Source organism: Theropithecus gelada, chromosome 17 (assembly GCF_003255815.1).
Source record: "Theropithecus gelada isolate Dixy chromosome 17, Tgel_1.0, whole genome shotgun sequence".
NCBI lineage: Eukaryota > Metazoa > Chordata > Mammalia > Primates > Cercopithecidae > Theropithecus > Theropithecus gelada.
Window position 1 is genome coordinate 89,978,659 of NC_037685.1, and position 22,431 is coordinate 90,001,089.

Sequence of the window (22,431 nt, forward strand, 5' to 3'; positions counted from 1 at the left end):
CCCCAAATTTTATTATTAAATTGACAGACATAGAATTACTTTGTCAAATTGCTATAGAAATTTCTAAACACTGAACTCTCGATTTCAGCACTATTTAGTACAAGCAGTCCATGAGCCTCACCTGACCAAATTTTGAGAGCACTGAACTGGAGGACATGCTCTCATCTGGTCTTCCACAATGCTCTTCAACACTCACCTTTAGATGACCCCTTTATGCTTTTTTTTCCCCTCTATTGCTGCTCTTGGCAAGGAAAGATTTAGAAAAAGATCTCAAGTCTATGTGATATTCCTGACATGAGTGTTGTCTCACTAGAAAAAAAAGGCAGGGCCATGTTTATCCATCTTGACATTTGACCTTTACTTGCTCAGTGATTAAAAGGATCTTGCAATGTAGGAATTATCTTAGGGAAATCAAAGTGAATTAAATTGTAGGTAAGAGTAACAGACATTAAATCCTGATTTTTTTTTTTTTTTTTTTCGAAATCTGAATGATCTCTACACCACTTCTGTGGGCTACTGTAATATTTTAAGAGGACTAGTGTACCTATAAAAATTATTTTGGTGTGTGGTTATCTATATTTTCTACCATAAGGAACTCAGTATATTTTTTATAGTTCCTTCCATTGCTATTTATTCTAATTATTCATTTGTACATTTTTTTTCTCCCTCAAAGAGAGGACACTCTTTCTGAAGGCAAAAACTTCGCCTATTGGCTTTTTACATCTTTCATAGTATCTAGCACAGACCATAAATCAACATTCAGTAAACACAAAATAAGTACACTAACCATCAGTTCTCTTATTGTTAGTTGAAACCTTTGATATGAATAATATAAATTTTTCAAAGAGGAAAAAATGATACTTCAAAGTGAAAGGAATATTTTAAATACAAAATAAAATATGACTACATAATTTCAATTCTCTTTCATGATCGAAAAGGCCTTCTAACATCTTAGAAATCAGTTTTTATTGCCTTAGCCAAAGGTATATGACTGAGTAGTTATAATTATTTGTTTTTTTCCTTAAATTAAACCATTGCAGCTACTCAGCAAAGCATTTTTGGAGGACCTTGTAGATAAGGCTGAATTTGCTCCTCGGTCAGTAAGGACCCTTAGTCAATAATAACACTACCCTAGCTGTTAGACTAACCTCAAAAAGCCACTAATGACCCAAGTTGAATGGTTTTCCAATGTACGCTGCCATCTTGGACTCACTTCTCAATTGACAGAATCCCTACAGCTGCTTAAAAGCTTTCTACATTTTATTTTGCCAAAGCCTCTTTAAACATTGCCTATGAGCCCTGAAGCTTTTTCAAACAAGTCAGACCTTCTAATACCTCTAAAGCAGCTGTGAGGACTTCACGTTTTCACAAAGGGAATAAAAGATGGAAGCTGTAAAGAGTGGCTTATGGGAGTCTTTGTACTTACAAATAAAATGTCTCAATAAGTTTATTCATGTAAACAAAATAATGAGGAATGATAAAAACAACAAAAACACAATTTACTATCTTCACCAGTGTAATTATACCAGTGAATTCTGTCTACTTCTGTGGAGAGGAAAAAAGAAAAAAAAATAACACTAAGTACTTAAAATCTCACCTGTTAGAAAATTATACTTATGTTTCCAATAAAGGTTCTAGGCACAATTTTAATGGATCTGGGTGATGTATAACTATATAATTCCAGAAAGCTTTTCTAGTATTCTAGGCCAACTTTAAAGCGTTAAATTGTAGTATACACAAAATATAGCAAATAAGGTTATAAAAATTATGATGTACTTTTCACATCATTTTGGTAGAGGATTCAAAAATCTCTTTAATTTTTTTTTTTTTTTTTTTTTTTTTTTTTGAGATGGAGTCTTGTTCTGTCACCCAGGCTAGAGTCCAGTGGTGCGATCTCGGTTCACTGCAATGTCTGCCTCCCAGGTTCAAGCGATTCTCCTGCCTCAGCTTCCTGAGTAGCTGGGACTACAGGTGCGTGCCACCACACCCGGCTAATTTTTGTATTTTTAGTAGACATGTTGTTTCACCATGTTGGCCAGGCTGGTCTCAAACTCCTGACCTCAGGTGATCCACCTGCCTCTGGGATTGCAGGCATTAGCCATGGCACCCAGACCACTAATTTTTTAAAATTCATTTTTAAAAACTAGGTATGTATTTTTAATTGACACATAATAATTGTACATATTTATGGGGCACAGGGTAATATTTTGATACATGTATAGAGTAATGATCAAACCAGGCCAATTAGCATATCTATCACCTCCAAACTTTATTTTTTTGTGTGTTGGTAACATTTAAAATCCTTTCTTCTAGGTATTTGAAACAAATGCAATAAACTATTATTTACTATAGTCACTCTACAGAGCTACAGAGCACTAGCATGTACTCCCCCTATATAGTTGTAGTTTTGTAACCTCTAACCAGATCTTTCCCTATTCCCACCTCCCCTAAACTTTCCCAGCCTCTAGTAACCACTATTTTATTGTCTACTTCTGTTAGTCAAATTTCAGCTTCCACATATGAGTGAGAACATGTATTTATCTATCTGTGCCTGACTTTTTTAACTTAACGTAAAGTCCTCCAGGTTCATCCATGTTGCTGTGAGGGACAGAATTCTTCTTTTTTTTTAATTTTTTTTTTTTTTTTGAGATGGAGTTTCGTACTTGTTGCCTATGCTGGAGTGCAATAGCATGGTCTCGGCTCACTGCAACCTCGGCCTCCCGGGTTCAAGTGATTCTCCTGCCTCAGCCTCCCAAGTAGCTGGGGTTAGAGACTCCTGCAACCATGCCTGGCAAGTTTTTTTTTTGTTGTTTTTTTGTTTCTTTGCATTTTTGGTAGAGATGCGGTTTCACCATGTTGGCCAGGCTGGTAACTCCTGACCTCAGGTGATCTGCCCGCCTTGGCCTCCCAAAGTGCTGGGATTACAGGTGTGAGCCACCATGCCTGGTCGGATTTCATTTTTTCAAAAAATATAACTGAAGAATATATATGCCACATTTTCTTTCTTCTTTCCATTTTTTTTTTTTTTTTTTTTTTTTTTTTTTTTTTTTTTTTTTGAGAGACAAGATCTCACTGTGTTCCCAAGGCTGGAGGGCAGTGGTATGATCACAGTTCACTGCAGCCTCAACTCCTGGGCTCAAGCAATCCTCCCAAGTAGCTGGGACTACATGCGCGAGCCACTGCTCCAGTGTATACATTTTCTATATCCATTCATCTCTTGATGGACACTTTGATTGATTCGTAACTTGGCTATTGTAAATAGTGCTGAAACAAACACAGGAGTACAGACATCTCTTCAACATAGTCATTTCCTTTTCTTACCACATCTTTATAATAGCCTCTTTATTCATAGTCTGGGTCCTGAGGTATTGAATTGAACACGTATTTCTAAAAAAAGCATGCTATTTTTGCCAGGTATTTAATTGCACAACCGAAGTATTAAATCTCTACTTGCAGCATACTTGGGAACAGTTTCCAATATATTTACATGGTAAACTTAGTTGTTTGTTTTTTTTTAAAGCATGCATCTGTATTATGAAAGCAGTACCAGAGTCCTGAAAAGAGACAGGGATAATCCTTATTCATACAGAATCCCCATCATGTAATCAATGTTAATATGCCTTGGCAATAGCTTACCTTTAAATTTTATGTTCTTGATGGGGATGGAAAACTCATGGCATGACATGTATGTTCTGGGAAAGTAAACGTCTGAATTGATAACAAATATAAGAAATTATTTGTAAGACCCAAATGGTGTTCACTGACCATATAATGGCTAGATTTTTCTGCTTATCAGTTCTAGATGTACTGTAGCTCTTCCTAGATATAACTTTAACTTTATCCTTTTCTATTTCTTATTATATGCAAGTCAATATCCTAACTGGCTAACTGGCACCCAATGAGGTCTCATGATCATTTATCAAATGAATGAATTAATTAATGAATGCATGAATAAATAGTTGAATAAAAGTACAAGTTTAACTATATCTAACCAGAACTGAATAAAATGTTACATTACATTCTATTTCTTGAGATCTATTACTGTATTCAGCATGGTAATTTTCAAACTTTAGGCACTAAATAAAGATTTGTTTTTATCGAAACAACATGGTTAACATTCCTTACCTCTCAAAAAAATTATACAGCATTTGCATTTGTTAATTTTAAATTAGCAAATTTTACTACCTTCTTTATTTTTCATATAAAGAATTCCTGCCCAACTGAAAGTTTTAAATCTCTCCCATAGATTTTCATAAATATCACTTATCTTGTGCTATAAGTCCATTTTACATGTTATTGTTGAAAGGCTATGTTTAGCAAGCAATCTAGGTGTTATATATCAAAGTGTCTATAGTTAATGACAATATACTACATTCTTGAAAAATGCAAAGAGAGTGGATGTTAAGTGCTTTCATCACAAAAATGATAACTGTGAGGTAATGCATTTATTTTTTTCCTTTTTTTGTTTCTTTTTTCTTTTTACAAACCCTGCATATGGCATTCAGTGCATTTGCTAATTAGCTAAAATTAACTATTCCACAATTTAGAAATACTTCAAAACATCATGTTGTATACAATAAATACATACAATTATTTGTCAAACAAACAAACAAACAAACAGCTTAGCACAGTGGTTTATGCTTGATCCCAGCATTTTGGGAAGCCAAGACAGAGGATCACTTGAGCCTGGGAGTTTGAGACCAGCCTGGGCAACATAGTGAGACCCCGACTCTATAAAAAAAAATTAGCCAGGCATGGTGGTGTGCACCTGCAATTGCAGCTACTCAAGAGGCTGAGGTGGGAGGATGGGTTGAACCCAGGAGGTCAAGGCTGCAGAGAGCCATGATTGTACCACTGCACTCCAGCCTGGGTGACAGAGTGAGACCTTCTCTCCAAAAAAATAATCCAAAGCAGAATACACAAGTGTAAGTACAAGATCGGAGCCTGAATCCTTCCTAGGCTCTAGCGGAAAATAAAGACTCCAGGAAAGAGGATTAATCCTGCCAGGCACTACTTTGAGCATAACAGGTGGTACTGAAGAGCATGGGCTCTGGTGTTAGACCACAGGGTCTGAATCCCAGTCTCACCAATTCTTAGCTTTGATTCACAGGACAAGTAACCTCAGTTTCTTGTAGGTAAGATTGGATAACAGCATCTACCTCATAAACTTAAGAGAAGAATTAAATGAGAACATGCACATACAAATCCCTGGCACACAGTAAGTTTTCGATAAATGTTAGGGATTACTATCATTACAGAGAACCCAGACTCTTTTTCTGGCAAACAGACAGCATTTTTAAATTATCTGTTTTTTTCCAAGTATCACTTGCCCTAAAGTTGATTTATGAATTAAGTGTTTTTCTCTTTCTAAATTTGATGTAGATTAAAATTTGGTGTTTAATTCTTATTCAAGCATTATAATAGGGACGTTTGGGAAGGGTGAGAAGGACAGTTATACCTAATGAAGTTCTTTTCCTTGAAAAAGAAGGAGCCATTTATTCCAGATAGCAAGAAGCTGGCATAGACACCCTTTCACTTACCCTCTGTCCCCACTTGCCATTCCTCCCACTACTTTTCAACATTTTCTCTTCCTGCTAAATGTCCTCATGATGATACTTCAATATAAAACAATGTGATTTTTAAATATTGTCACTAAAATATTAAAGATACATCATACTTCCCATGATACCTGCATTTCAAAATAGGCTTTTCTGTAATGGTTATGCTTAATATATTGTGCAAGCCTCAAACAGTGAAATTTGTCACTATAGTACCAACTGTACAATAGAGATAATCTTGGCATATGGGGGGTAAATACACATTTAACAAAAGGCAAGAGAAGTGAACCTGTGAATGATGGCCTGGTAAGTCTAATATCAACAGTAAAATGATGAAACGGGCCTGACAAGATGAAATTTATCAAAATCTGGAGGTTGATGGAATCATGAGCAATAAGTAGCATGGTTTTATAAAGAGCAAATCATACCCGACACAATCAATAGCTCTTTTCAGCAGAATGACAAAATTAGAGGAAGAAGGGAATCAGGTAAGTGTTGCCTATTTGCACTATCACAATGCATTTCAAATGGTCCCCGCAAATTTTAAATTCAACTGTAGATAAAACTGACTCAGCCATGAATACTTTCTAAAAAGGCCTGGAAAAAAAAATGTACAATGTCACAGATAATGACAATGAAGGCCGTTGTGGGATGCTAGAGTTAATAAAGCTCATTCACTGCATTTTCTAAACTGATGAAAAGGAAAAAGTATATCAGAATTGTAAATAACATGTCAGTGAATAGCGCATTTCATAGAACACAATTAGGCAGATTTTAAAATACAATGGATAATCTAAAAGGATCGTAGGTGAGATCCCTGTAACAACTATCTCTTGACTAAAATAAAACAGACTGAGATAAGGGGAAAGCCCTAGGGACCGAGAATCCTGGGTTGTGTTCTCTCTTTACCTTCTCCAACTGCATTCTTCCATGACTCATTTAACGGTCTGGGATTCTTCCCCTAACCTTGACTTTAGGACAGCATATGACTGGCAAAAACCTCATGACGTCCACTGAATACCTTGGCTGTTTGAGCATAACTGGATGGGAGAAATTTATATATCCTTCCTCAACTCTGACTTTCTCAACCTCGTCTGCTTCTTCCATACAGATGGAATCGCAGCTTTGGTTTAGAGATGCCATCCTGGCCCATAGTCTGTTCAGAGAGAGAGAGAGAGAAATAAACAAGCAATTGAAAAGAAATGAACTAAAAGTTATAATACAAGTGTGTAGAAAGTTCTACAGCAACTCAAAGAAATAAGAGACTGTCAGAGAGAATTAGGTAAATGTTTCAAGAAGTGACATTTGGTCAGGGCCTTGAAGACCAGGTAGAGAGGAGGTGGGAAATGAAGGGTCTGCCACCTGAAGGGGCAGCAGACACAAAACTCTCCTCCTGGATATAATGAGAAAGAAAACTTCTGTGCAAGCTCCATCCCGCTCAGAATGCTGCTTGAAGAGCAGATGGAATGACCCACATGACAGAATTTTATAAAATGCTGTATAAATATGAGAGATTGTAATTATGCTATGAGTAGTTTAAAATTACTTTTAAAGAAAATTCCTAGTAGGCTAAATGCTAGGAGAGCCTAAAACCCAACTGCCTAACTTCAGCCTAAATGTGGCATCATTAGCATTACTGGGCTTTACCCAGGGCTCTCACGCTTCTAACCACGAGTAGAGTAGGGAGACACCACACGCAGAACAGAGGCCAAGTTTTCTTATGCGTACCTGTGCTCCCAAACAGAGCGTGACTCACGCGTGTGGGATATGAAGCTGCCCACAGATCAGCATGCATCCACAGGCAGCAGCTGCCACTATCCTTCTCTGCAGCTATGTTTGCGGTGAAGAGGAGGGTAGAGTGTCCCCATCAACCAAACTTAAAAGCTTGGAGTCACCTTAGACTCCTTCCCTCTGTGTTGTGATTTCATTGTAATTTATCATCTTTCTTGTTCTCATCTTTTCATTTCCTTCCACGCTGTCACCAGCAAATCTACCTCCTCACTTGGGCAATTACAAGGCTCCCTACCTGGGGTCTTCCATCAGCTTTTTAGCCTCTCTCTCTCCTCCAGTCCACTCTCCAGAACAACCTGGCATAGAAAAATACCGCTGCTGTCCTGTTGTGCTCTTATTCGAAATTCATCACTAACTCCCCATTGCCAGTATCAGTGATTCTCAAACTTCATTTGCATGAAAACCATGTCTGACATTTGTTTAAAATGCAGACTTCAGGATGTTCCTTCCCATTCTGACTCACTCATGGTAGAGCTCTGGAATCTTCATTTTTTAACAAACAAAAACTTTGTGTTAGTTTTACTACTGTTTGGGGGACAGCTCAGAGGTCAGCTATTATTGGGTCTATACCTGACCTTTAAATACCTGTTCCCAAGTGTCTATTTAAAGTTGCACAATCACTTCTGTTAGGCATGATTGTCAAAACTCGGAAAACAATATATAATTTTTGCATACATATAATGCATATCTATCAATTTATATATTTAAACACATAGTGCTATGTAAATAAAACACCAACTGGGATGTCTTTCCGGCCCCAAGGGGCTACTAACTGGTTCAGAAATATGGGAATGACTCACAGGTTAAAAGATGCTAAGTTATCTGCAGTCATGTTCAAAGGAAGCTTGATTCATGGTCCTAGAATCACACAGTTTAAATAACGCTCCAAAAAGTAACTTCTTCTGTTGGGAAGGGAGGGACATCTTCCTGAGGAGATTTAAGTCATCAGGTAATAAGCTATTTCTTTCTCTTTTCCTCCATGGGGTAAGATCGGTAGTGGTGGAACATTTAACTTACTCCTCCCATTATGGTACTCAATCCATCATTCCCCAGGCTGGAGAACTGGAACCTGTCTTCTGTCTAAAACGGGTGAAATGATCAAGCAACAAACGATGTGCCCAGGAAATGGTCAGGAGAAAGGCAGTGAAACTGAGAGGCAAGTTGCATAGACATAGTCCACAGTCCCAGAACTTGGCACACAAGGGTTCATGAATTTGATATGAGTCAAATGGATGCTACCTTAGGCAATTGGGACTTTGGTCAACTTTCCAGTCACCAACAAGAATTAGAGGAGCCCGTAAGCAAGAGGTTGTAGGACATATGTGTTAAAGCAAAATAAGCAAAAGGCCATTAGCCTGAGGCTGTTTCTGTGCCCAGAACCCTTACACAAGCAAGCTGAAACTTAGCGGCATTTCTTAGAACATGTTGTTATTTTTTTAATTGACAAATGAAAGTTGTATGTATTTATCATGTACAACATCTTGTTTTAAAATATAGGCACATTATGGAATAGATCAACGAACTAATGACAGTGTTCATAATGTTCATTATCTCATAAACTTGGCTTTTTTGATAAGTGGTGAGAATGTAAAATCTACTTAGCTATTTTTACAATACAATACATTGGGCTTGGCGTGGTGGCTCACACCTGTAATCCCAGCACTTTGGAAGGACATGGCGGGCATGAACACCTGAGGTCAGGAGTTCAAGACCAGCCTGGCCAACATGGCAAAACTCCATCTCTACTAAAAAATATGAAAATTAGTCAGGTCTGGTGCTGCGTGCCTGTAATCCCAGCTACTCAGAAGGCTGAGGCAGGAAGAAATGCCTCAGCCTGGAGGTGGAGGTTGCAGTGAGCCAAGATTATACCACTGAACTCCAGCCTGGGTGACAGAGCAAGACTCTGTCTCAAAAAAATAATAATGATTAATTAATAAAAAAATAAAATACAATACATTGTTAACTGTAGTCACCATATTGCACAGTTGATCTCTTGAATTTATGGTTCCCATCTAACTGAAATTTTGTATCCTTTTTCCAATATCTCTCCAACTCCCAAACCATGGCCCCTGGTAGCCAGCACTCTACTCTCTGCTTCTATGAGCCAAACATTTTTAGACTTCACCTATAAGTGAGATCATGCAGTATTTGTGTCTCTGTGCCCAGCTTCTTTGACTTAACGTGATATCCTCCAGGTTCATCCATACTGTTGCAACTGAAAACAAATTTTCACTTTTTTAAGTTGAATAGTATTCTGTTATGAACATATACCACATTTTCTTTATTCATTCATCCGTTGATGGACACTTAGGTTGATTTCATATCTTGGCTGTTGGCGAATATTGCTGCAATAAACATGAGAGTGCAGATATCTCTTCAAAATAATTTTATTTCCTTTGGATATATAACCAGTAGTGGGATTGCTGGAGCATATGTTAATTCTATTTTTAGCTTTCTAAGGAACTTCCATACTGTATTCCATGATGGCTATGCTAACTTGCATTCTCAAGCAGAGGTTCAAGGTTTCCCTTTTCTCCACTTCCTTGCCAAAATTTGTTCTCTCATCTCTTTTTGATAAAATCCATTGTAACAAGTATGAGGTGATATCTCATTATGGTTTTGATTTTCATTTCTCTGATGATTAGTGATGTTGAGTATTTATACCTGTTGGCATTTATATATCTTCCTTTGAGAATGTCTGTTCAGGAACTTTGCCCATTTTTTAATTGGGTTATTTGTTTTCTAGCCACTGGATTGTTGGAGTTCCTATAATATTTTGGATATTAACTCCTTGTATCAGATGTTTGGTTTTGCAAATATTTCTCCCATTTCACCAGTTGTCTCTTCATTCCATCTACTGTTTCCTTTGCTATGCAGAAACTGATTAATTTTGAATCAAGCTTCAGCCAGTCATAGATAGCCAATTAGCCCAGTGGTTAAATAATTTGGGGCCTGTCATCCAATTCACAAATGGATTGGATTGCCTAAAACAGACAAAGCCTTTGAAAATGATTACAGTTGAAGCTAAAATGTTCATGGATAATACCCATATATGGCAAAGGCTCAGCTGTGGCCAATCTAGTAGAGCCTTTTACTTTGCTTCTGCGTTTAGTCTATAAAAGCCCACTGCTCAAGCTGCTGGAGTCAAGCTCTCTGAACCTCTTCTGGTTTTGAGAGCTGCCCAATTCATTCACCATCCTTTACTCAAATAAAATGTGTTAAATTAATTTTGTCTAAAATTTTTATTTTAACAATAGTCATCTGTGGAGACAATGGGAGGAAGAGTATATCTCAGCACGGTACCCAGGCCAGGGAACTGAACAGTTAAGGCCTCAAAGAACCACCAGATGAACCCCATGAAAGATCTAGCATTTGAAGGCCTGCAGCCTGGAGAGAACCAATGGCCACATTGGTAACTGTCCGACAATCACAAGAATGGACTGTAGCCTCCTGCAGCTCCAAACAGTGCCTGGGACTGAGAGAGGCCTGACACTCTCCCTGGCCACTGGTTTTATAAAATTTTAAATAAGCTTCTCCACAGCCGTGTAAAACCTCTGCTCTGTCTCTTGGAGAGAGAGCATTGGATTAGAGTGTAATAATATCTAAAGTTGACTGATCCAAACCAGAAGTCCCGAAGTGTTATGAGATGAGACTAACATTCATCAGATGGTGTGGAAATACTCTCTGAACATAAATATGTTTATAAATGTCATACTTTAAAAAAAAAAAAGGAGCACAAACATAAAATAAAGATAATATAATTCCAAAGTACATGTTAATAATTCTTCTCATTTTTGAATTATTTATCTCAAGTGTACCATGGTATAAAGAAAAAAAAATTTTGATTGGAATCAAAAGATTTGAATTACAGTACCCACCAAAATATTGAAAAACTGGGTCAATGATATAACAATGATGAACAGTAGTTTTGTATCCATGAATTAAGAGCAGTAATTATTACAGTACCCACCAAAAATGGGCCATAGTATCATAAGACTTTTGAAATTCACTATTCAACTCTCGATTTGTAGTAGAGATATTAAAAATGAAAACTCCACATAACACCAGATATTACTGTGCTCATTAGTTGTTAAATGTTTTTGCCAGGCTAATCTCTTTTCCAATATTTTTGGGTATTCACCTAACACCTAATTCTAAAATTTCATATCTAAATATGAGAATTGAACTATATGTCTTCTAAATTTCCTTCAGCTCTAAGACTTCATGATTCTCTTTTCCTTCAGTTTTAGTACACCTTTTATCAGAACTGTTAACAAGTCTGAACGTTGTCCAATTCCTTTCTTTCTTTTTTTTAGAATTAATGAGCAGTAAAGTAATCAAATGGGAGCAGAAATCTTGAGAGAGAAGACATAAGAGGAAAAAAAATTTAAGGAGAAATAACTGACTGGAAAATCAGCTAAAAAAAATCAAGAGTTAACTCCCTCTTCATCTTACTTAATAGAGTATTCCGTTAGATGTAATTCACATATGGAATGGATTGCCTAAAACAGACAAAGCCTTTGAAAATGATTACAGTTGAAGCTAAAATGTTCATGGATAATGAAGTAGAAGAAGATTGTCACTTCCAGATTCAGATACTATGTGAAAGAATCACCAGTCTTAGATAAAATTGTTGAAAAATTTCATGTTACCTGGCATGAATTTGCACTGCCTAGAAAGAAATAACTCTTAGGAGTCAGTTTCTTGGCAACTTGGTGCTATGGCATAAGGTAGTCTCAGCTTTTACTCTTCAGGCAGGTCGAGCTGATGCGTTGCTGGGACAAATCATAACAACAGAGCCTCATCCAGCATTTGCGATGTTCTATTCCCAGTAAGTTCGTGTGTCCCTTGATTCAAGAATAGGTATTGAGTTACAGACACCTGGTATTGCAAGGGTTTTTACTTCGTCCACAAATACTAAATTAGCTATGTATGCAACCCAAATACCACTGTTCAATAAGTTGTAAAGGAAACATGATAATTTAGAGATTGCCAATGTAATCAGGCAGGAAGAGAGAGAGGCCAAAGAGAGAATTTCACATCAGAAACCTGTTCACTTCTCCCACTGAGGCTAAAGTAACTACGAATCATGTTAATTAATCTGCCATAAAATGTCACAGCCTAAATGAGTTCAAAGGATTTCAATTCAATCCATAGTGCATCACAAATACCACCATGAACTAGAGCCAATGCTGCAGCCTTAAATCTAAGAGACATGCAGATAAGAAGACAGGTGTATGCAGAAAAGAATAAAGTATAGTAGAAACCAATTACAGCAAAGTCGTTTTTCTTCCACAAGAAAAAATTTTATTATAAAAAGAAAAATTACTACAACAAAAGGGACTGTGATTTTTTTCTAATGATTGAAGTATCTATCTACTTTCTTGATGAAATGAATTTCACTCAGGTTGAATTATAAATAAATTGTCCAGTTTGCCATGAATATTATAGTTCTACTAAAAATCATACCACCTGCACTGAACGATATAGTAAGTCCTAAACCTCATGTCCTAAACAAACAGATGTAATTACTGGGCATTTAGAGCTAATATGATGTTTTCATATCTAAGATTAAATATGCAGATGGTGACAAAGTCTAGGGTGCATCTGGTTCCAAATAAGAGGTTGACAAAGGCTCTCTTGCTTGATCTGTTACTTAAATATTTGACAGGGTACAGAGATCTAATATGTAATTTTACAGGTGAACATCATCACCCAGCTAACCCTACTGTGGATATATCCTTATATTTCAGATGTGTAGTACTCTTTCTATTCTCATCAGATTGTTGGTGGTGGCAGCTGAACACTTAAGCACAGTAAAAATGTATTATTAGCAAAAATCTGGCTTATTATTCAATTATCAATGGCTGGTTGAACTCTCAAAGTAGGCTAAGTATGGCTTTGATAAGTATGCAGAAGTTCTCAAAGTGTTCTAAAACAGTAATTTCACAAAATGAAGCTTTCCTAGATAACTTTTGTATTTGTTAAGATATACCTGCCCTTTGCTCATCAACATAACTTAGACCATATTGTGCCAAAATGGACTTCTGCCTATTGATACTTAAGGAATGCTAAAGTATTCTGTTTAAAATAAAACAGAGGCAGTGTTGGGGAACCTGGTGTTTTTTTTTTTTTTCTTTCAATAGAAATAATGTTTTAGATAATACATTTGTAGCTAGTGTTTGACTCAATGAAACAATTTATCAGTATTACTATGAACTCAGCATTATTTGCATGACCTTTTAAAAACCTCTTAGCTTCTCAGGCTTTCAGTTTGGGTGACAGTAATAGTAATATTTTGTAATATTTTGCAATGATTAAATATGTCAGAGAGCCTAGCACAGTTCATAAAGCAGATACTCATTATGTTAGTTTTCTTTCTGCTTTGAAAAAACATTTCATTCTTTCCTTCTTTGCCCTCTTCATCCTCTATTCTTTATTTCTGCCCTTCCTTAGTCATTTCTCTCTCTATTATGAGGATTATCATCTTGACTGTAAACTCTGTAAGGACAGGAACACATATTTTCATCATTATATCCTCAAATCCTAGTACCTTTAGAACACATAATAAACTCAGATTAGCTACCTCTTGAAAGAATCAATTTGGGGAATATAAAATGTAATCCCTGCTTCTGAAATAGAGAACATTATAAAAATATAATTTTAAAAACTTTCATTGCCATAATCCCATACAGATGATAAAAGACTTCCACGTGCATACTTCATTTGTTTAATGTATAAAACAATCTTGAGGTATACAGCTGGAACATGGCAAAAGAAGTCCAAAGCCCTGAGCTCAAAACCCTGACATTCCAAGTCCCCTAACCTGAGGTTATTTTCTAAACTCTTTGAGTCCTGTTTGCTCTGAGCTACAGCTTCTTATCTTCAAACAAGATTAATATCTGTCCTGCCTCTCTGGCAAGAGTTTTCATAAGGATCAAATGAGGGAATGTACGTTGAAATGCATTGTGAACTGTAAAAAAAAAAAAAGTAGATGTAGGAAGTGTCTATAAATCCTTCTCAAAGAAAAGATATGTTATAAATAACTAGTTGTTATGTGTCATCTTCACTCAACAATAAAACAAGTGACGACTACAAGGCCCTTTTTTGTACAGAGAAATTGGTAACTTGGATTGATATGGTCGGGGTTGTTAGAGCTCCTGTAAGAAGTCAGAGTGCATCTGAACCTTGAAGTCTGCTAGAACTTGAATGTGAAACAAATAGAAGGACATGGCAGGCAGGAAGATTTTGAAGAAGGACTTAAAGTGTAGCCCAAGCAGGTAATTTGAGGGGAGAGTAAAAAATCATCCTTGCTGTAATAGAGCATTGGTGTTTGAGAATGGGGTTGAGATGAACTCTCATTGGGGCTGAGATGAACTTGGAGAATTAAAGAGGTCAGAGTATGCGGGACTTTGCATGTCAAGGTAAGTTTCAACTTTTTCATGTTATTAATACAATAATACTATATTTCATGCAGAAAAAATAATATTTTATGGAATCAATAATCTATTATGAGACAAATAGATTTTAGGCAAATAAATCCAATTGTATTCATTAGATCCAAGATGGAAGACTACAGCGCCAAGATTGGTTAAAAGGAAGGAGAAAACTATTGTGGCCTATTCAGGAATGAAGACCAAAAAAAAACTTAAGAAGTAAAGTGCTATTTGGAGGTGGGAGAAGGAGTAATGAATTCAACATTAAAAGGAGCTTGGGGTTAAAATCAGTTCAGATACATAGTGTGAGTATGGCACTGGGACACAGGGACAGGACATGCTTAAATGGGTAGATGACTCTATGAGTCTTAGGGATGAATAATTCTCAAGAGGAGGCCCATGATATTAAGCCTTTATTGGATATGAATAAGTTAATGTGAGTATAGCATTACAGAAGAGGAACCATCTCAGCATTTATAATTGTGTGAGCCAGTCTTTCATAATAAATCTCTATCTACCTATCTGTCTGTCTCCTATTGATTCTGTTTCTGTGGAGAACCTTGACTAACACAGAGAGCAAAACATGCATAAAAGCAATCTCGAACCAGTACTGCATATGCAGCAGGCAAAACACATGAACATTCAGCAAAGTAGATATTACACAAATATGCAATAATTTTGTCTATCAAAAAAATTGAAAATTCCTGGGTTAAAATTAACTCTAAGGTTTGAAATGTCTTGTATGAATAGCATACATTTGAAAAAAAAGTCAGAAATTCTTATTTTTATAGGTTGTAACCAACGAGTCATGGAAGAGCACATGAGGATGTGAAAAAAAAAATCATTGAATTTAGGAGCAAGTGAAGGTAGTTTTAGATATTTAGTAACTCTCTCTACTTTTAAAATAATAAAATATTTGGAAACAAACATTTGGAATTATACGTGATATAATGCTTCATTTTCATAGAACTTTACAGTTTACAAAACACTTAAATGAATGTTATGTAATTTTTTTCTTTTTTGAGATGAGGTCTCAGTCTATCACCCAGGCTGGAGTGTAGTGACACAATCTCAGCTCACTGCAACCTCCACTTCCCAGGTCCAAGTAATTCTCCAGCCTCAGCCTCCCAAGTAGCTGGGACTACAGGCACAATCCACTAATGCCAGGCTAAATTTTTGTATTTTTTGTAGAGACACGGTTTCATCATGTTGCCCAAGTTGGTCTTGAACTTCTGAGCTCGAAGTGACCTGCCAGCCTTGGCCTCCCAAAATGCTAGGATTACAGGGATGAGCCACTGTGCTGGGCCTAAATGTTACATATTTTTATTGATGAATATATACTAACATGTTTGTAAATCTTTTTCATAAACTGTAAAACAGATGCAAATGTAAAATATTGATAGCAATTTATGGGCATTTTATTGAACAATTTTAACTTGCTCAGTTATGCACTTGAAACAGTTTTATTTTTCTCCAATTTCTACCAAATATTTTCTGTTCATTAAGGATATCTTCGGCAGATCCCATAGATTTGGGGTCATTTTCAACTTTAAAAACCCAATCCAGCGTAATTTAAAACAACAATATCATATATTTTTTCTTCCCCAAAACCAACCATGGGTCTTTGCATCAGCAGTGAGGATAATCTGCTTATTATGCCCCTAACTAGACTTCCTGGTTTCAGCTTCTCTCAGTTTGGAGACTGTATTAGTCCAGTTTCACAATGCTATAAAGAATTGCTCGAGACTGGATAATTTATAAAGGAAAGAGCTTTAATTGACTCACAGTTCAGCACGGGTGGGAAGGCCTCAGGAAACTTACAATCATGGAGGAAGTTGAAAGGGAAATAAGGCACCTTCTTCACAAGGCGTCAGGAAGGAGAATGACTGCAGGAGGAACTACCAAGCACTTATAATACCATCAGATCTCGTGAGAACTCACTATCATGAGAATAGCATGGGGGAAACTCCCTGCCTCATGATTCAGTTACCTCCACCTGGTCTCTCCCTAGACATGTAGGGGTTATAGGGATGATGGGGATTACAATTCAAGATGAGATTTTGGGTGGGGACACAGCCAAACCATATCAGAGATGTAGAAGGATGGAAGAAAAGAGAGAAAGGTCTCTTCACTGGGCTGCAGTGACTGTTCTCCAGCTAACACTGACTGGCTTCTCTACCTTCATTGTGGATGTGTCCACTACTAACTCTCCCATAACGTATTTCTTGTGTACTTCCCTGAAGATGAGGAAGTTATAGCACAGAGTTTTCTAACATGCCTCAACTTACACTGGTGGCTCACATCATAGGCAATCCACTAGGCTGGAGATGGTGGGGGAGAAGGCAGCTAGCCTGGTAGCCAGCAAACCCTTTTGGTTAGGATAACAGCTCAAATAGGCACATAGACAGAGCCTACGCATGAGGGAATCCCTATGGTGGGATTCCATAAGTCCACTGCATAAGGGAATCCCTGTGGTGGGATACATGCTAATCATCCATTCTGATGGGCATCCCAAACTCTGTGGATGGTTCTGTTGGATCTTTCTCCTTGCTTGGCTTAGGCAATCATATAGCTGAATGTCCCCCCAGATTCATGTGTTTTGAAATTTAATTACAAATGTGATAGTATTAAGAGGTGGAACATTTAGGGGGTGATTAAATCAGAAGAGCAGAGCCCTCATGGATGGGATTAGGACCCTTATAAAAGGGCTTGAGGAAGTGGATTCATTCCCTTCCGTCCCTTCTGCCATATAAGGATGTAGCATTAGTTCCCTCTGGAGAACTAGGAGCAACAAGGTGTCATCTGGGAAGCAGAGAGCAGCCCTTGCCACACACAGAACTTGCCTCTATTTTAGACCTTCCAGCCTCCAGAACTGTGAGAAATAAGTTTCTGTTGTTGATACATTACCCAGTCTCAGGTACTTAATTATAGTAGCATAAATGGACAAACATAGGCAGCATATTAGTTAGCTTATTACTGGATAAGAAATTATACAGTCATATAATACTCTTAAACATCAAACATGTATTATTTATAATAACCCTAGATCCAACTATAGAGTTCGGCTGATCTGGGTGAGGCTCAATTCATGTCAGTGGAGCCAGTCATGCATCTACAGTCAGCAGGCAGGTAAGCTGGAGCTAACTGCTCTACCATGGTCCCAACTGGAAGACATAGTTCTCCTCCATGTGTTTCTCATGTGGCAGGCTAACTGGGATTTGTTCTCTTGACAATAGCAAAATCCCAAGGAGAAAGGAACCATGCAAAGTATCGTAAGGAATAGGTGTAGAACTGGAATATCATCACTTCTGCTATGTTATTTAGCAAAAAAAGCCAAAACCTCATCCCAGATTCAAGAAGTAGGAAAACAGACTCCACTTATTAATGGCAGAACCTTAAAGGTTACATTTTAAAGAGCAAGGATAAAGGAAAGGACAGAAAATTAGGGTAATTTTCGTAATCAAATTACTAGAGAGGACCTCCAGCCTCAATTATTTGCATACATTTCCCATGCAAAATATACTCACCATCTCCCAAGACCTTTGCAAGTCCCACCCACTCAGCCCTGACATGATGATTGTGATCTACATCAGGTTTTGTTGTGGCTTCTTGTGATCTAGAGATTTTTACCTAAAAAGTCAAGCCTTCTAGAGTCCAAATGCAAAACAAAGCTAAGACAGAATAACCCATACTCTCCATTCAGAAATGACACTTCATTCAAAAATGTGGAGAAGAAGAGGAACAGAATAGTCTCAATATTCATTCTAAATCATTTCCCTGCCTTGGAAATGTTGCAAGAACACCCAATTCAGGGTTTGGGTAATGTTCCTTTATTAGATCCTGGTTCTACTTTCTGGGGGTGGCCCTCTTTTCCAATGTTCTCTTCAGATCTTGCCACAACCCTCTTGCCTCTTGATTTTGAAACATCTCTTTTCCATCACATCTTATTTCTGAAGAAAGAGCCTGTGCTTACTGCTGAGTACCGTTTTCAACCTGATTCCTGCCCATATCAAATTGAGGGAGTAAATTTACTTTCAAAAAGTTGAACAGTGTCAGCTCCTTTCAGTTTGATTAGGCTGCTCTTTTGTCATTACAACTTTGTGGACTTTATACAGACCTGATTATTGTCTACTTCGTGTTTCAAAAGTTATACTCAAAATTGTTTTTCATTGTCCCTTTCTAGATGTAATCACTGTTACTTTGGGATCAGACTTCTGTGAGACCACACCTACATAAAGTTTCCTAAAAAGTCATTTTTCTCCAGCTGAGAAGCCCTACTAAGCACGGCCTTAATTATTGCAGAAAATCATTCTCATTTTTTTGTTAAGACTTAATTTTTAAGACTTAATACTGAATTCCTAAGTCTTAATGAAAGGTCTTTCAGCCTTACTCTAATTTGATCTTTGTCATCAGGCTTCATTTTTACCTTGAGAATCCATTAAAGGCAAAAGAGATTAGAGATGAGAAATAGCTTTTATTTCCAACCAAGAAAGTTCTCTATATTCCCTCTAAATTCTGTTTGTAAACTGGCCAATTCTTTTCTTAGCTCATCTCTTTCTTTAGGTTACCTTATCAATTCAGCTACAAGCAACCACATGACACTTTTAACATTTGCCTGGAAATCATCTTGATCAACTCCAAGAGTGCATTAGGAACAGTTTTTATCTTCCAAATTACCAAAGGCCATATTTTAACACCTGTTGCGCTCCTGTATAAAAAAGGTCATGTTTCCAGCCTCCACCTACCACCTTATTGCAAAATCAAAGCAACATATTAGGATTTTGCTTTGGCAAAATTCTACTTATAGGTAATAATTTCTGTATCATTTAGATAATGCTGCATAACTAAGTACCCCATAACTTCATGATTGAAAACAGCAATAATTTATTACTTCCAGAATCTAAGTGTGGCTAGGCATTTCAGCCAATCCAGTCAAGGCTCTGCTGAACATATAGGGAATCATTCATGCATCTACAGTCAGCTGGTGAGTCAGCTGGAAACTGGCTGGGCTGTGATGGCTCCAGCTAGGACAGCTCAGGTCCCCTCCATTGCACATGCCCTTCATATCCTTTGAGACGCTAGCATGGGCTTGTTCTCATGGTGGTGGCTAGATTATACAGAGAGTGGAAATATGCAAGACTTCTTGAGAACTAGACTCAGCACTCACTTCTGCTGTTTTCTATTACCCAAAGCAAGTCAAGCAACAGGTAGCAACATGCAAAGTCAGTCCATAAAAAATATATGAAGATCTACCTGTTACTAGAAAAACCTGAAAAGTCACAATATAAAGCATTTGGATATAAGGGAGGGAGTGTTATTTTACAGTCTTTACAGCAAATGTGGAGCACTCCAGGACAGAAAGAATGGAGAAATCACAGCATTCCCCACTGGGCTAAAGACAGGACATTCAGACAACCCCTCCACTCTCACTCTCTTCCTCAGCCCTCTGCTTAAGGAGATGTGGGGTAGAGGTGGGAGGAAGGACATGGTGGTTTATGAGACACTATGTTGGCAATGATGGAGAATGGCAATACAGATTCAAAGCTTTTAGAAAGTAACCTCAATTTTGGTGTTTGGTTTTAAACAATATATTTTATTGACATTTCTTAGACTCTAACTGTGGGGTAGAGTTGCCCATTCTGAGGCAAAAGGAATATTCCCATTCTTATTATTACGGTGTTATTCTATGATTTAACCTAACTGGGTTGATAGAGCTGTAATTTATTGTTATTTATCAGATAGACCTTTGGAAGGGATACGGACTATAACTCAAGAGCACACTGTTGGGAAGCGGTGAAGTTTGCAGCTAACTCAAGTCTTCTGATTGCAAGTCAGTGGCTCCATAATTTCTTCATTCAAAGTATTTGTGACTGGCAGGCAGGTTAGAAGAAGGAACTAGCAGACTTTTCTGAAAGCTGCATTTGCATAGCATTTAATGTAAGGCTGAAAAAAACCCAGCTGTTCTCCAAAAAAAAAAAAAAAAGGGCAGAGGGGCTGATGGAAATGATGAGAGTTAACCATCATCCCAGTGCAATATAATCCAATACTTGGTGGTACTTTTCCTCCAAAGCTACTGCTTTTTTCACTATGTTGCCTTGCCTCTTGTTGTGAGTAGTATTGTGTCTCCCGAAAACTGTATGTGTCTCCAAAAATATCCTAGCCTTTTGCACCTGAGAATGTGACCTTATTTGGAAATAGGGCCTTTTAGATCTGTTCGAGTTAAGATGAGATCATACTGAATAAGGGTGGGCACTAAATCCAATGACTAGTGTCTTTAGAAGAAGGAAATTTGGACTCAGATAGATACATAGGAAATAACACCACCTGACAATGGAGGCAGAGATTGGAGCAAAACGTCTACAAGCCCAGCCAGAAATGCCAAGGATTCCCAGCAACTACTAGAAGTTATGAGGAGGCAGAAAAAATCATCCTCTAGAGCTTTCAGAGAAAACACGGCCCTGCTGATACATTGATTTTGGTCTTCCAGCATTCAGAACTGCAAGAGAACTGTGTGTTTTAAGCCACAATTTTTTTTTTAAATGTGTTATAGCCCCTTAGGATATACCTTTCAATTTCATACAAATTGTTACTGTAAGAGAGGCGAACCTTTAACCTCTACCCTCTACCCTCTTAGAGTCCCAGCTGGGCGTGAGAATTAAATTGACATAAGATAGATTAACAGAAGACAAGCACGTAATTTCTACATGATAGAAGGAAATGAAAACACAAAGAAGTGTCAAAACCCAAATGCTTTTATATTAGGTACAATTACAAAGAGATGTAATTGTAGTAAAGCAACTAAATAATGTGGTGAGGCTAGAGGAAGAAAAGAATTATTTTAGTAATATCTGTTTGTACAGAATTCTCCCAGCTATGACTCCTCATTGAAGAATATTTTTCTTCTCTTGGTCCAGGAAGAGCATCTGTGACATGAGAATTTTAATCGCCTGTTTTCAGGAAGAAAAAGAGATTAGAATGCCCTTCTTGCATCTGCTGTTTTTCAAGTGCATTAACTCAAAATAATCCTTATATAGAAGTGGTAAATTTTGAGGTGTATATTCGGCTACCCTTCATTACAAACTTCTTGACCTAGTCCACACCATTGTATAATCTAATGAAGGAAAACACATTGCAGACAAGTTAACATTTCCTATTTCTTAAATTGAGGAAGAGAGGAGTCAGAGGGAACAAAGAACTGTGACTTTAAAATATTATTTTTTCTCTCCAATTCTCACAAGGTCAGCCCCACTACCTAAAACAGCCACTTGAAGCTAATCTCAAAGCTTCCAGTACAATTTTATTTGACCTTTAGTTAAAGACCGCCTCTACCAGACAACTGACTTTGTTCCACCCCTTTGGGCTGTTGCAGAAGTCAGATTTCACAGTGTTTCTTTCATTGTTCTGCTTGGAAAACTAAAACCTGTTCATCCTAAAAGAAACCAACTTGAAAGTGCCAATTGAGGCAATAACAAAACATATATTTCACATATTTTTGAGAAAAAATATGCAGGGAAGAAAAATGAAGAGAATAAAACAGCCTGTTTGTCTGAAAACTGTGTTTTTCTATGCTGAGCACTCTGTTTATAGAGCCAATACATCATGTCCACCAATAAGTAGAAGTGAAGCATGTTTCTTCCACACATTGT